Source organism: Pithys albifrons, chromosome 2 (genome assembly GCF_047495875.1).
Source record: "Pithys albifrons albifrons isolate INPA30051 chromosome 2, PitAlb_v1, whole genome shotgun sequence".
Lineage (NCBI taxonomy): Eukaryota > Metazoa > Chordata > Aves > Passeriformes > Thamnophilidae > Pithys > Pithys albifrons.
The window spans coordinates 83836127-83848327 of NC_092459.1; the positions used below are offsets into that span (position 1 = coordinate 83836127).

Below are 12201 nucleotides of genomic sequence, written 5' to 3' on the forward strand. Positions count from 1 at the left end.
TGGTGCTAACTGGAGGTGTACTTTTTTGACAGACCTTTATGCCTTGCACTCCATTGTGTAATGTGTTTTATGTAAAAGGAAACTAAACTATGCTGTTTGCTTTTCCTGCCTCCCACAGATGTTATCTTTTTTAGTAAGCTTTCAGGAGACAGACACTTCGATGCTGGTCCTTGATACCAGGATGTATAGAGGCTAACAAATCATACACGAGATGCAGCTGGTGTTCATTTCATTTCTGAAGTTAGATTCTGTACATTTGCCTTTAATTGCTCACTTGAGAACTAAAAGTTATGGATGGTTGTTTTCAAAAGTGTTTGGTTTTGGCCATGAGTGTTCAATGAAATTATCTCTGCCAATGGCTGGTCAGCTGTTTAATTTTGAGCAAACAGTACAGGTCACTGACCTGACAGTTCAAGGCACAAGGCAGTAAAGTTTCTGCCATGTTTAATGTGAAGGGAGCCTGGGCTTTCCTGGGCCATTTATCTCATTGCTAAGGCCCATGAGCATTTCTTCTGGGAGTTCCTTTTTTTCCTTCACTAACTGGAAGCCAACATTGGTAGCTGTATCCCCACTTACAGGACAAGATTGGGAGTCTGTAAGTACGAGACTCCCCTCTGAGGGTAATTGGTAAAGGCATCTAGCCAGCCCTTCAAAATTGGAGATACCACATTGTATCTTTGAAATTTCTAGTGTAAATACTACTGGTCCTACCATTTTTTCTTATTTTACTTTAGTCACACAGTACATCTCAAGTGGTTTCATTTAGGCTTGGGAATGACGGTTGGGAATGTGAGTGCTGAGTGTCTGGAATAGATCACTGTGCAGTGCCACGTGATACAAACATTCACAGGTTTTACTAGAGGCATTAAGAATTAATTGTAAAAATGATGCCTCTCACTGCCAACAGACTCAGTCTTTTTTGAGAAGAGAATATGACAGCAGAGGAGAATGTGATACCATACTAGATGTCCTATGCTTCTGTATTATATAGCAGGAATGTACCATGTGCTCCTCTCCTGGTTTCCTTTTGGTTTTTAACTCTGGTGCCTTCCTGGTAAGATACAGTAACTGCTTAGGGGGCACAGGCTGTTTTGTGGTATGCAAGAGACTTCTGAATTTTTTCAAATTTTTCAAAGCTTTTCATTTTTTTGTCTTCTTCCATGTATGTTATCAGCTTTGTCAAGTAGTGACAGCACACTTAGATAAGCTGCAAAGAATTTCCTAACCAATGAAAGTACCGATCCCTTCCTGTTCCTTCACGGAGCAGTTTGCCAGGGCTCATCCTGGACTTTGTTGCTTTGCCTTTACTAAGAGCAAGCTCACTATACTTTCAGGGAAGAATTCTTCAGTTGAGGTGTGTAGTTCAATGTGCATTGAAGAACTTCCTCGAACACTGAGGTGATGACTGGCTTTTGTTTTCAGCAGTTGAAAAGCTGACTTTTTGGCCAACTGATAGGATTTTATTTTCTGGGCAGTAACAGTCTCTCGTGGCCTTTCTTTCTTTTTGTGTTCTTTTTTTCGTCTCCTGTTTTTGAAAATAAAATATTGTGAATGTATCTGCCATATCCCATATTGTTATGCAGACACTTCCCATTCATATTTCTTACTGTTCTCTGAGGGTGTTCTTAGTAATGAGCACAACTCACAGGAAACAGATCTCTGTGGCTGAAGGACTTTGTCTAGACAAAGAGTTCATCTGTTATTCCAACTTGCAAACTATAGGATTTTATGATTTTATTTGTATCTTCTTGTCCTCTCTAGAGAACAAAATCAAGATAGTACAGCTTATTAACAACAGAATATTTTATTTTATTTATTTTATTTTGAGGGGTTTTTTATTGTTCTACTGTAACATAATGGGGAATGATCCATTTTTGTAAGTGGTGCGGGAACTTGCATGAGGTTGCATGAAGGTGCAAAGTCTCCTATTGCACAAGTCTCTGGCACAGAGATGATTCCTCCCATCTATGTTAAACTGGTTGATACATTTACCATATAGCTGTTTGTACTCTAAGGTACTTTGAGTAGGCAGTGAGTACAAGGGGTTACCTTTCATCTAGCTCTGAATCAGGGAGGCTGTTAGGCTTGAATTTTTCTTTTCAGCCTGCACTTTGCATGTTTACCAAAACCTCATCTTGGTATTTAAACAATGCTATTCTCTGAAAACTGCATTGGAGTGATAAAAGTTGTTTTGCATATGCACAGGGCCTTTGCCGTCTTGGCTATGTGACATAATTAGATATTTAAGGCAGAATGAGATGCTGAAGAAGTCTTCTTTCTGTCCCCTGAGGATGTGGTCTTGTAGGTGTGCTCACACACAGGGAAAGCTCATCATGAAGCACAGGAACTGCATATCCTCTCATTCCAGTAAAAATGTTGGTATCCTCTGCTGACAGAACAAAAGACCCAAGTCTGGGCCTTTTTCCATCAGCTGAAGTAATGGTTTAAAAACACCCCACAACTTCATTATCTAATTTTGAATTTCTGCATTGATTTCTGCAGCATGTGCAATGAAATGGCACATTTCCATCTTATTTTAGATTCCCATCTTATTCTAAAATACTAGTGACTCTTTAATGGCCTGGAAGAGGTAACACTCAGACAGAGGACCATTTCAGGGTGGCTGCTTGCCCACTCCTCTGCCAAAAATAGTGAAATCACTATTCCCTCCTCCAGTGCAGGGGGTGATGAAAGCCAGATTAACTTCTTTAAAAATCCTGATTCCTGTTCTTAAAGCAGTGATACTTTTCATCTCTTGGGAGTGCTGCACACTTAAGACACTTAACATGAGGTGGTAGGCAAGCTTCCACCTCCTGATGTGTTTTGAATTTATTTTTTCAAGAAAGGGTTTGTCTGCTGAATATTTAAATTTTATGTTTTTTCTTACATCCTTGGCTAAGCGGAAGATTAATTTGACACTTCTATCTTACCTTTAATGTTAAATTTATTTCAGTACATCTACCTCAAATAGAAATTATTGGTTCTTTTCATCTTACTAAATGCTACAGTAAAGGCTGTATTACTAGTGAAGTTTCTTTTCATCCCTCAACCAGGCAAACAACTTCTTCTCATGCAGCCTCTGAATGCTTTTCTTTACACTTTTCTTCACATGCTTTTTTAATATACATTTCTTTGTGCCTTTCTTTATGTTATTTTGTATTTATTGGATAGCGTCCTGGAAATTTACGTTGATGCTTTTTTGCCCTTATTTTCTAGATTTTGATGCAAACATGATTTGGTTATAGCTTTATGCTTTAATTGTGTTTCTTCATATGTTACTGGTTTTAAAGAACTGATGTTGGGTAAATCCAGCTTTTTTCAGAGGAGAGATTCTTAAAAGTTGCAGTGGGGTTGGATCCAAGTATGTACTTACCCTTCAATACTTTACACACAGCCTTTCTCTGCTGGTGCCTGCTGGGCCATTTTTTCCAATTGAACAAAATCAGTGAATACACAATTTTGCATTTTTAGATTCCCTTCATTCTTGCTTGATGATGTATTCCCCAACCTCCATATGAGATGGCTATATAGCCTCCAAGAAGCATCTCTTAATTACCTTACCACTTATTGGGGTTTATTTGGAGCTCTGTTTAATGGCAAGAAGTGATCTCTCTAATGGATTCCATTGTAAGGACTTTAGTGTGGCATTAAATAGCAATATGTCCAAAACTGGGGATAGTGCATAGTTTTAGTAGTCACTTACGCTTTAAAAGATCAGTTCGGTTTTCATGTCTTTTGTACTGTTTTTCTTTTTCCTGTCCTTCCAAAATACAGGAAATTGTGTCTGTTTACTCGACAGACACACTAATGGAATCATGCCTTACACTTTTCAAGACAAAGGTTTTTTTCCTGGATTTGTGGATACGTATGTGAAAGTGTTCTTGGACTTTAATTGTAAACAAAATTTTCCTGAAAATACTTAACTTCACCAAAATCAAATATTCTTTAAAAAATATGCAAACCAGAAATAGTTAAGAGCAAAGGTCTTGAGCCACATTATTACACTACAGATGACTGACCAACCAACTTGAGCAATGCATTTGCTTCTATAATTGAGCCCAATTTTCATTTCCTGTGGCAGTTTAACTGTATATTTTTCCCAAGTTTCCTAGAAGACACAGGGCACAATGCCGAGACCATCCATGATTGTAAGCCCATTACTTTATCACCAATAGCAGACAGTAGCACATGCCCACGGGAGAACAGAGGGATGGGGCTGATGTGCACATGTGTGGCTTTGGTATTGCTAGTAGGTTGCCAAGGGTGGTGTCCCCTCATTTATTAGCCTTTGGTGGCCTGTTCTTACATCAATTTACCCAATTACTTTTGAACCTGTAACAAATTTACTGCCCTGACATTTAGTGCTAAGCTTTTCCAAAGCTTAAAAGTTTTGCATTCTGTGACAAATGGCACTGTTTCTTCTGATGGTGTGCCTGTTCATGTGAATATATTGATCTATCCTCTTCTCTTCGCTTTTCTCACTCTAAATTTTAAAACAACCCTTTGTTAGTCACTGGGATTGCAACGTCTTAGTCTGTTTCATTTTATATACTGCTCATTCTGTACCTTGTCTTGTTTAGTTGCCTTTCTCTCATCCCTTCTGTCCTGTCTTTTTGAGAAAGGGGGGAAATGCACATAAAAGTGTTGAAGTGGTACTAATGGGAAGTGGTACCTGAAGGGAAGTTCTGGCCAGGTGGGGGTTGGTCTCTTCTCCCAGGCACTCAGCAATAGGACAAGGGGGCACGGGCTCAAGCTCTGCCAGGGGAAATTTAAGTTGGAGATCAGAAAAAACTTCTTTCCAGAGAGAGTAATCAGGCATTGGAATGGGCTGCCCAGACAGGTGGTGGATTCCCCATCCCTGGAGGTTTTTAAACTGAGATTGGCCGTGGCACTGAGTGCCATGATCTGGTAAAGGGACTGGAGTTGGCCCAAGGGTTGGACTTGATGATCTCGGAGGTCTTTTCCAACCCAATCAATTCTATGATTCTATGAATGCAGCCTCAGTTAGTAATTTCTAATACATCTTCACCTTCTCTACTACTTGATGTCATTTATTTTTTTGGTTGCTAATGGGCTCAGTGCTGACATCAGAACAACAAAATTTTCAGGCTGATCAATAAAAATAACTTGGAGCCTGACACTATACCCATTAAATTCAGAGGCCCGCCCTTGCGTTGTTTTACTGCTCTGATGTGGGATTCGTAACTCATGACCTGTAAGGGGGCTTAACCCCTCTCTCCTGCTTCATTATGCAAAGGACTAGTCTCTTCTGATGTAATTTTTCCTCATACTTAGAATAGTACTGTGAAAATACTGGTGTTATTTTTAAAAAGTGAAGAAAAAGTCCAGCTAATTAAATTATTGCAAGGTGACAATATTTAAAAAGCTTTTGTTTTATTTTTACCCAAAGGCTAGTGTTTACTTAAAGAGATCTGATTCTGACCTCCTCTGTAGGCAATCTCTTTTTCCATCAAAATGGAGCAGAACACAGGGTGTTAATTAGGCCTATTATAAAAGAGGCTTGCCCTGGGTTGATTCTGAAACAGAAAATCAGGAGGCAGCAGAGCATGACGTATTTGGAACTGACACTGTTGCCTGCAGCAGGGGCTGCATTCATAGATCATATGTTTTCAAAGATGCAGTAAGGGGGGGCTGAGGAACTGCTCCAGTTCTAAAATATTTAGCAAGAGGATGTGTGGCCCTACTGGAAAGAGTGTGTCTCGTTCATGCTTGGCAGTGTCTGTGGCTGCAAGGCTGTGTCTGGAGGTTTAATTAAAAATCCAAAATGAGTGTTTCCTTTGTGTGGTTTTGTTGAAAGTGGCGTTTGTAGCTGCTGAGAGTCTTTAAGATGATAATGAGATCCGCAAGTCCTTAATTTGATGATGGCTGAGGGTTTTAGGTTTGTTAATAACATACTGAGGCATCAAAAAATATGTCCTCAGTAATTACTAAGCATGTTATAGAAATTGTGCAAAATTGACAGAAATTTAGGATCTACTTTTAATTTATTTGGAGTTTTAAAAGGATAAATAAAATAGAAAAATGTAGTGGCACCTGAGTGTGGTACTGCGGTCATGTTGTTAACATTAGTCTTAAAATTTCTAATAAGTAGCACAGTAATGAGAATGTCTTATCATCAGCTGAAAGAGCTAAAAGCAAATACCATGTCCTTTAAACTTTATTACTATAAAAGAAAAAATTGGTTTCTTGAAATTCAAAGGTATTTTATTGGGGTTTTTTTGCACAGGAGGTTTGAATACACGATACTAAATTTTGAGCATTTGTGTGTGATATGAATAGAAGAGTTTTATAGTATAGTTACTCTGCATAACTGTCAGTGGTTTACTTTCACATTGCCTTAAAACAGAGGCAGGATTAGATGGCTACTTCTGGATGAATATTTAACAAAACATAATTATTCACTTTTCCAGGAAGATAAAAGTCTCGTTGAAATAGATCAAAAACAAAATAAGAAATGAGACTTGAAGGCTGACTGGAAACTTTACCCCATGCAAGAAGGAAGTGTCCTTTACATTTCCTGGGTTTACATATGGGTTCCTCCAGAAGGCATTTTCTTTTCAGTTACTTCCTTTGAATTGATAATTGATCTACATCCCTCCTGTAACTGCAGTAGCAGATCTCTTTGAGAAGACAAATAAAAGGGCTGTAATTTGGAAAGAGTTTCCAGTGGTGCCTTTTGCTGTGACTGCACAGCCTTCTTTCCTTCAAGAAAGGCAGAATGGCAGTCTGGTGTCAGGTGTATTGGTCAGAAGTAAAAAGAAATTGTACATAAGAAAAATAGTCATATTTCTGTGGACCTCTTAAAACAACAGAAATTCACTGTCCTTAAATAATGAATCAAGAAAATGAGAAATTATTACAGGAGATAAATTGAGATCATATAATATATAGACAGCTATTCTCGTAGTGCAGAAGCAAGGAGGGTCTCCAGCTGGCCTTTTCATATAGTTAATAGTGGTAAAATTTGATTTTTTTTTCCCCTAAGTGTCTGGTTTGGGGTTTTTTTACCTAGTTTGTAGGCTCCTTTGGGTAGGAATTCTGTGAGAATCATGGTGGGAAGGCCTTCACATTAAATGCAAGTAAAGCAGAACTTTTCATTGTTTTCTTACAAATTATTCTTCTGTGTTTCTTTCACTCTGAAGTGTGAAAGTTTTTTATGTAATGGATGTACTATATTGATACTTTATTTTAGAATAAATGTGCATATTCTTTGTTAAATGTTTTAAATATACTTTACACCTTTGCAGTGGAAATAAGTTTTATAATCTTATTCATAGCCAGTTAAGTTGAACTGAGGATATTAAATCAATTGCAAAAAAAATTTATTGCTGTTCAGTACTATCTATTTAATGGGCCATTAGGTCTGGCTATCCTTTGTTTGAATATTGTATAATATTAAAAGAAAGCAAAGGGGTATTAGACTCAGTTGGGCCATTATCTTGTTACAGATACATATGAAACTTAAGGTGATGCCTTGATCCTGTGAAACTACCTGCCCTCATGTGCCTTTTCATTATATAAGGTTGTAATTGCATGTGGGTAGGCTTAGGCTTTTGTAAGGAATAGATCTGTATTAGTGATGAATAAATAGATGTGTGGAAAGCAACTGAGACATTCTGAAATCATACACAGTCTTTGAATGTTAATTGATTGTTTCCCAGGAATAAGTAGGCTTAGGTTAAAAGATTTAAAAAATGGGATCAGTGCCGTAATATCTCATGACCTTTAGGCATGTGAAAGACTGCAGTCTTCAAAAAACAGGATGCTCAGCAGTTTGTGAAAGTCAAGGCTTCTTAAAATAACTTCAAGTCATCCTCCTCTTCCCTCCACCCAAATCAGACTGATTGTTACTAGCATATAAAGGTGATTTAGTTTCATGAAATGACTGTTCTTTTACCTTTTAGACTTTAGCATCTTTCTAAATTGCAAATACTGTGGCAAGAGGCTACTGAATGTAGAGATTCCAGTAAAATTTGACCTTTATTACCCAGAGGAATGGAAGATCTTATTCCCCTAAACCATGAGGTGTTTGCCATCCCTACCTGTCTTAGTAAATGGCAGTGACTCTGCTGATATTTCTGCTTTTTTGACATGCAATGAAATAAATTTAGACCTGAGCTACATTTTTTTATGTGAATTGTGAGTAAATATTTATGCTGCCGGGGGCGGTCCTGTGGTGTAAAGGAGCGCACTCTGGACTCTGAATCCCAAGGACCTGAGTTCGAGTCTCAGTGGGACCGTCCCCTGGCAATTCAATGCCTCCCTGCCATCCCATCCCGTCACATCTCGGATGCTCAGCAGGATCAGCCCCGGTTAGTGCTGGGTGCTGTGACAGTCCCGAGCTTGCTTGGCCGTGGCAGATGGACCTCAGGACTGAAACAGTGGGCCCAATTCTGCGCACGCTGTGCCTCACCTAAAAAATCCACTGTGCAGGCTGGAAGCACACCCACCTGGGGAGAGCCCTGCCCAAATCTGCGTTCGCAAAGTCTGGCCGTACATACGTACATATACATACATACATACATGTATGCTGCCTGTTGTCTCTGAGCTTCCTCGCTGTTTAGCAGGGACAGTAAGACAATGGCCTGGTTTTTGAACATGTCCACTCATAATTCCTACAATTAGTAGAACAAAGGTGTTAATACAGATGTTGCTGCTGGAGTTGTCTGTGGCACTGGGATTCTACCCTTCAAGAGTAATGCTGTCATCATCTTGCTGCCCACCCCGTGGTGATGCTGCCCTGCTGTTCTGTGTCACCTCCTGGCCCTGCTCCCCCGCCCTGGGCTGGCTGCCTGCGGCCCCTGGCAGGGGCTGTGGTGCAGGTTTGCAGCTGCTGCTCACACTCAGCTTCAGCAGCAGCTCTTAGTCTTGTGCTCTGCTTCATGCTCTGCTGGTTGAACTGGTTAACTGCTGGTACAGCCAAAAGGCAAGCCCTTGATGTGTATTTACTGAAAGGAAGTTGAGAAGCACATGGCAGGCTCGGATGGGAAGCAGCTTGGATCAGATGGTGCAGAAGCTGCCACATTCCAGGCAGTGGGTTTGGAGTCTTCTTCCCAGGCAACACTGTTGTTTCCTGGCAGCCCTGTTCAAGGATAAGAACTGCTGCTGAAGCTGAAGTGTGAGCAGCAGCTGCAGACCTGCATCACGGGATGTTCAAGGCAGACAGCAAAGCAGGGTAAAACCTGCATGCAGATCCCTGCTTTGAGTCCAGTAGTGAAATAATTCAATCTTTTCTTTTGACATAAGTATGTGGCATATTGTAGTCATTTGAAGAAATGCTCAGGAAACCTAGCAGAAGTTCAGGTGGACTCTCTGGGGCAGCAGTTCTGTTTGAGGGTTGAAGAGGTGGGGCTTCTGAACTGGTCTCTGGTGCTGAGAGTTTGACCTTCCTCAGCACTTCACTGCCCCACAGCATCAGGGAGCATGAAAATTGACAGATGTGACACACCCCCCATTTGGTGCGAGCCCAACAGCCAGGATGGTCTGGGTGCACTCAGTGTGGGAGCTCTTTGTAAAAGGTGTTTGCCAGTATCTGGTAACTGTTTTGGTTTGGGGATAACAGGGAATCCATCTGTCATTTTTATGAAGCCAAGAATTTTAATCTGTTTTCATTTTCGTAGGAACACTATGTATTTGCAGTGTGGTGTGTTTATGTGCATGTCCATATAAATAAAACTGTTAGTGCCTTCTTACACAACTGAAGTACCCACATATAAAGATTGTGACAAATGTCTGCTAATGCTGTTCAAATTATAGCTCTGCTCGAAGCAAAAGTATTTGTTTCTGGTTTTGTGGTGTGTTGGATTTTTTTTCCTACAAAAGAAGCTACCTTATTTAATTCGAGGAAAGTGTTATGCTGCACCTTTATTGCCCACTGGAAGTTTACCTTTGCTGGAAATCCAAATTGCTGCCATCTTAGTTGGCAAGATACCTGTATGTGAGGATCATCGTCCAAAATTTCCATTGTTTATGTTTGATGGAAGTAGGCTTTTTTTGTCATTTGCAGTTTTGTATTCTATGATTTAATTAATGTTTGTAGTATTTGAATTCAGTTTCTTTAAAGGATTTCATTACAGGAAAGCTGTATCATTTATATTTCTGAAATACTCTCCCTAAATATATACATAATGATGTCTACAGGAAAGACATCTATCATAATTCCCAACTAAACATGCTGCAAACAATAAAAGCGGTAAAGGTGATGATGATGGAGTCTGAGTAGTACAGCCTGAACACTGAAGCCTGAACTGTTCTGGTTGGAATCTGCTACACTTGCTAAGCCTCTCCCAGTCCACAGAAGTGCTGTCAGGAGAGCTGGAGGGGCAGCTGGTCACACCAGGAGGAGGGGAACAGGTCAGCAAAGAGCCGAGCTGGGCCAGGGGGGTGAGGGGAGTGGTTTACAGAAGAGCATCTTAATGTCCTAGTGGCTTAAACCTGGTGTCTTAGAAGTGACACAGAGCTTAAAAACATGCTCAGGTCTTTACCTGTGTCAGAAAGCAGAGCTGTATCTGCAGAAACCATACACCATAGTCAGCTTAGTGTTCTCTTTCAACAGGAAGCAAAGTAGGCACAAGGAGTAGATGAACTGCCAAATAAAGATAATAAGCAGTAATTTGTTGATTTTGAGTTTTTTACAGCAAACTTTCCTGGTATTTAGATATCCAGTCTTGATGAACATTTTGGGTATTTATATTGGGGATGGGGGGGAATTCTGGTATTTTGGAAAGACAGACACACTTGCATGAATCGTAATTCTCAGTAAGTATAATAAAGGTCCTAGAGAAAAATACTGTGAGACACATAATGGTATCAAAAAATTGAGCTTAGCAGAATCTGGCATTAAGGTAAAAGAAATTAGTAGTTGTTCCCTAAAAGCTTGTTTAAATTGAAACCAAGTGAATGCATTTGATTTGTTTCACATGGGAACAATTGCAAAGCAGTGCAAGTGAGTTGGATCTGCTGAAACAAGAAATCCTCTATCTTTCTGGAAAACATTCCCATTTTAAAGTTATGTCAGTTCAGTTTCCTTCATGGCAGTAATTTTGAACTTAACTATCCATTTAGCAAAGAAGAGGGTAAGCCAGCACTGAAGGATTTGAGTTTATATATTCTGCCCTTATGAAAATTTCATGGTTAAGATAAATAAATAAAAGCTTTCCAGAGGGAAATGCTGTGGTTATCTAAGAGGTCATATCTTTCCCTCACTCACTATCCTCATAATAAACAGCTATTGATTAAATTGAGGAGTCATTTGGTCTTTAGCACTACAGGTGGGAGATGGTTTCTGGCCAGGTTTTATGCTTGCCCTTTCTTCCGCCCTGCCTTTATTCTTTTTTCTTTTTCTTTTTTTTTTCTTTTTTCTTTGTTTATTCATTCATTTTTTTATACACACATCATTAGATCTTTTTACACATTGTGGGGATTTTTCTCTGGGCAACTTTTGTTCACTAGAGATTGAGCATAAGAAATGGAGACACATATATATATATATATATATAAATATATAAAAATGTAAGAACTGACAGATGATTGAACTGATTTTCTTAATGCAAATATTTAAGTTCAATGAAGTTTGCTTAAAATATATGGAATATTTTGACACAGGATAATTTTAAAGCCATGATACCAGACCTGGTAGATTTTTTTCTTTCACTAAATTTTCATCTTGTTCAACAGCACTTCACCCAGTTTGTGCCACTGTAATATATTCAAGAGACAAATAGCAAGCTATTGATCAAAGAACTCCTGGTCCAGATAAATCCAGCTTTAAACCTGCATAAACTGGCTTGTTGAATTTAGCTTGGCTATTTATACTGTCCCATCATGCTGTATTTAGTGCTAAGGATTTGGTGACAGGAGCTGAAAGTTTGTGATCTGCTTTAGCTTGGAGGTTGAGATGTGCTAAATGAAACATTAAAGAGTTCTTCTGTGCTTTGTTCTGTCCTAATGCAAGTTGTCAGGAGCTTTTTGTTGTCTGGGGTTTTTGCTAGAAAAAGCATAAATTTATTTTATCATAAACTCAGTCATTTGTGAATACTTTAAACTGGAGCAATTTTTTTCTGCAGTTAGTTTAAAAATAGCATGTCCTAGGGACAGAGGAAGCAGCTGTGTTAAAGTATCTGCCTATTGCTACATTTTCAGGATTTCTATTAATGATACAAAGTCAGTTGAAATGACATC

The 12201-nt window shown here is 39.2% G+C and overlaps 1 protein-coding gene across 4 annotated transcripts in view; it reads left to right on the forward strand.

Annotated features, from left to right (window-relative positions):
* Positions 1 to 12201, forward strand: part of BIRC6 (baculoviral IAP repeat containing 6) — a 175464-nt gene that overhangs the window by 142663 nt on the left and 20600 nt on the right. The gene's annotated exons all lie outside the window — the stretch shown is intronic.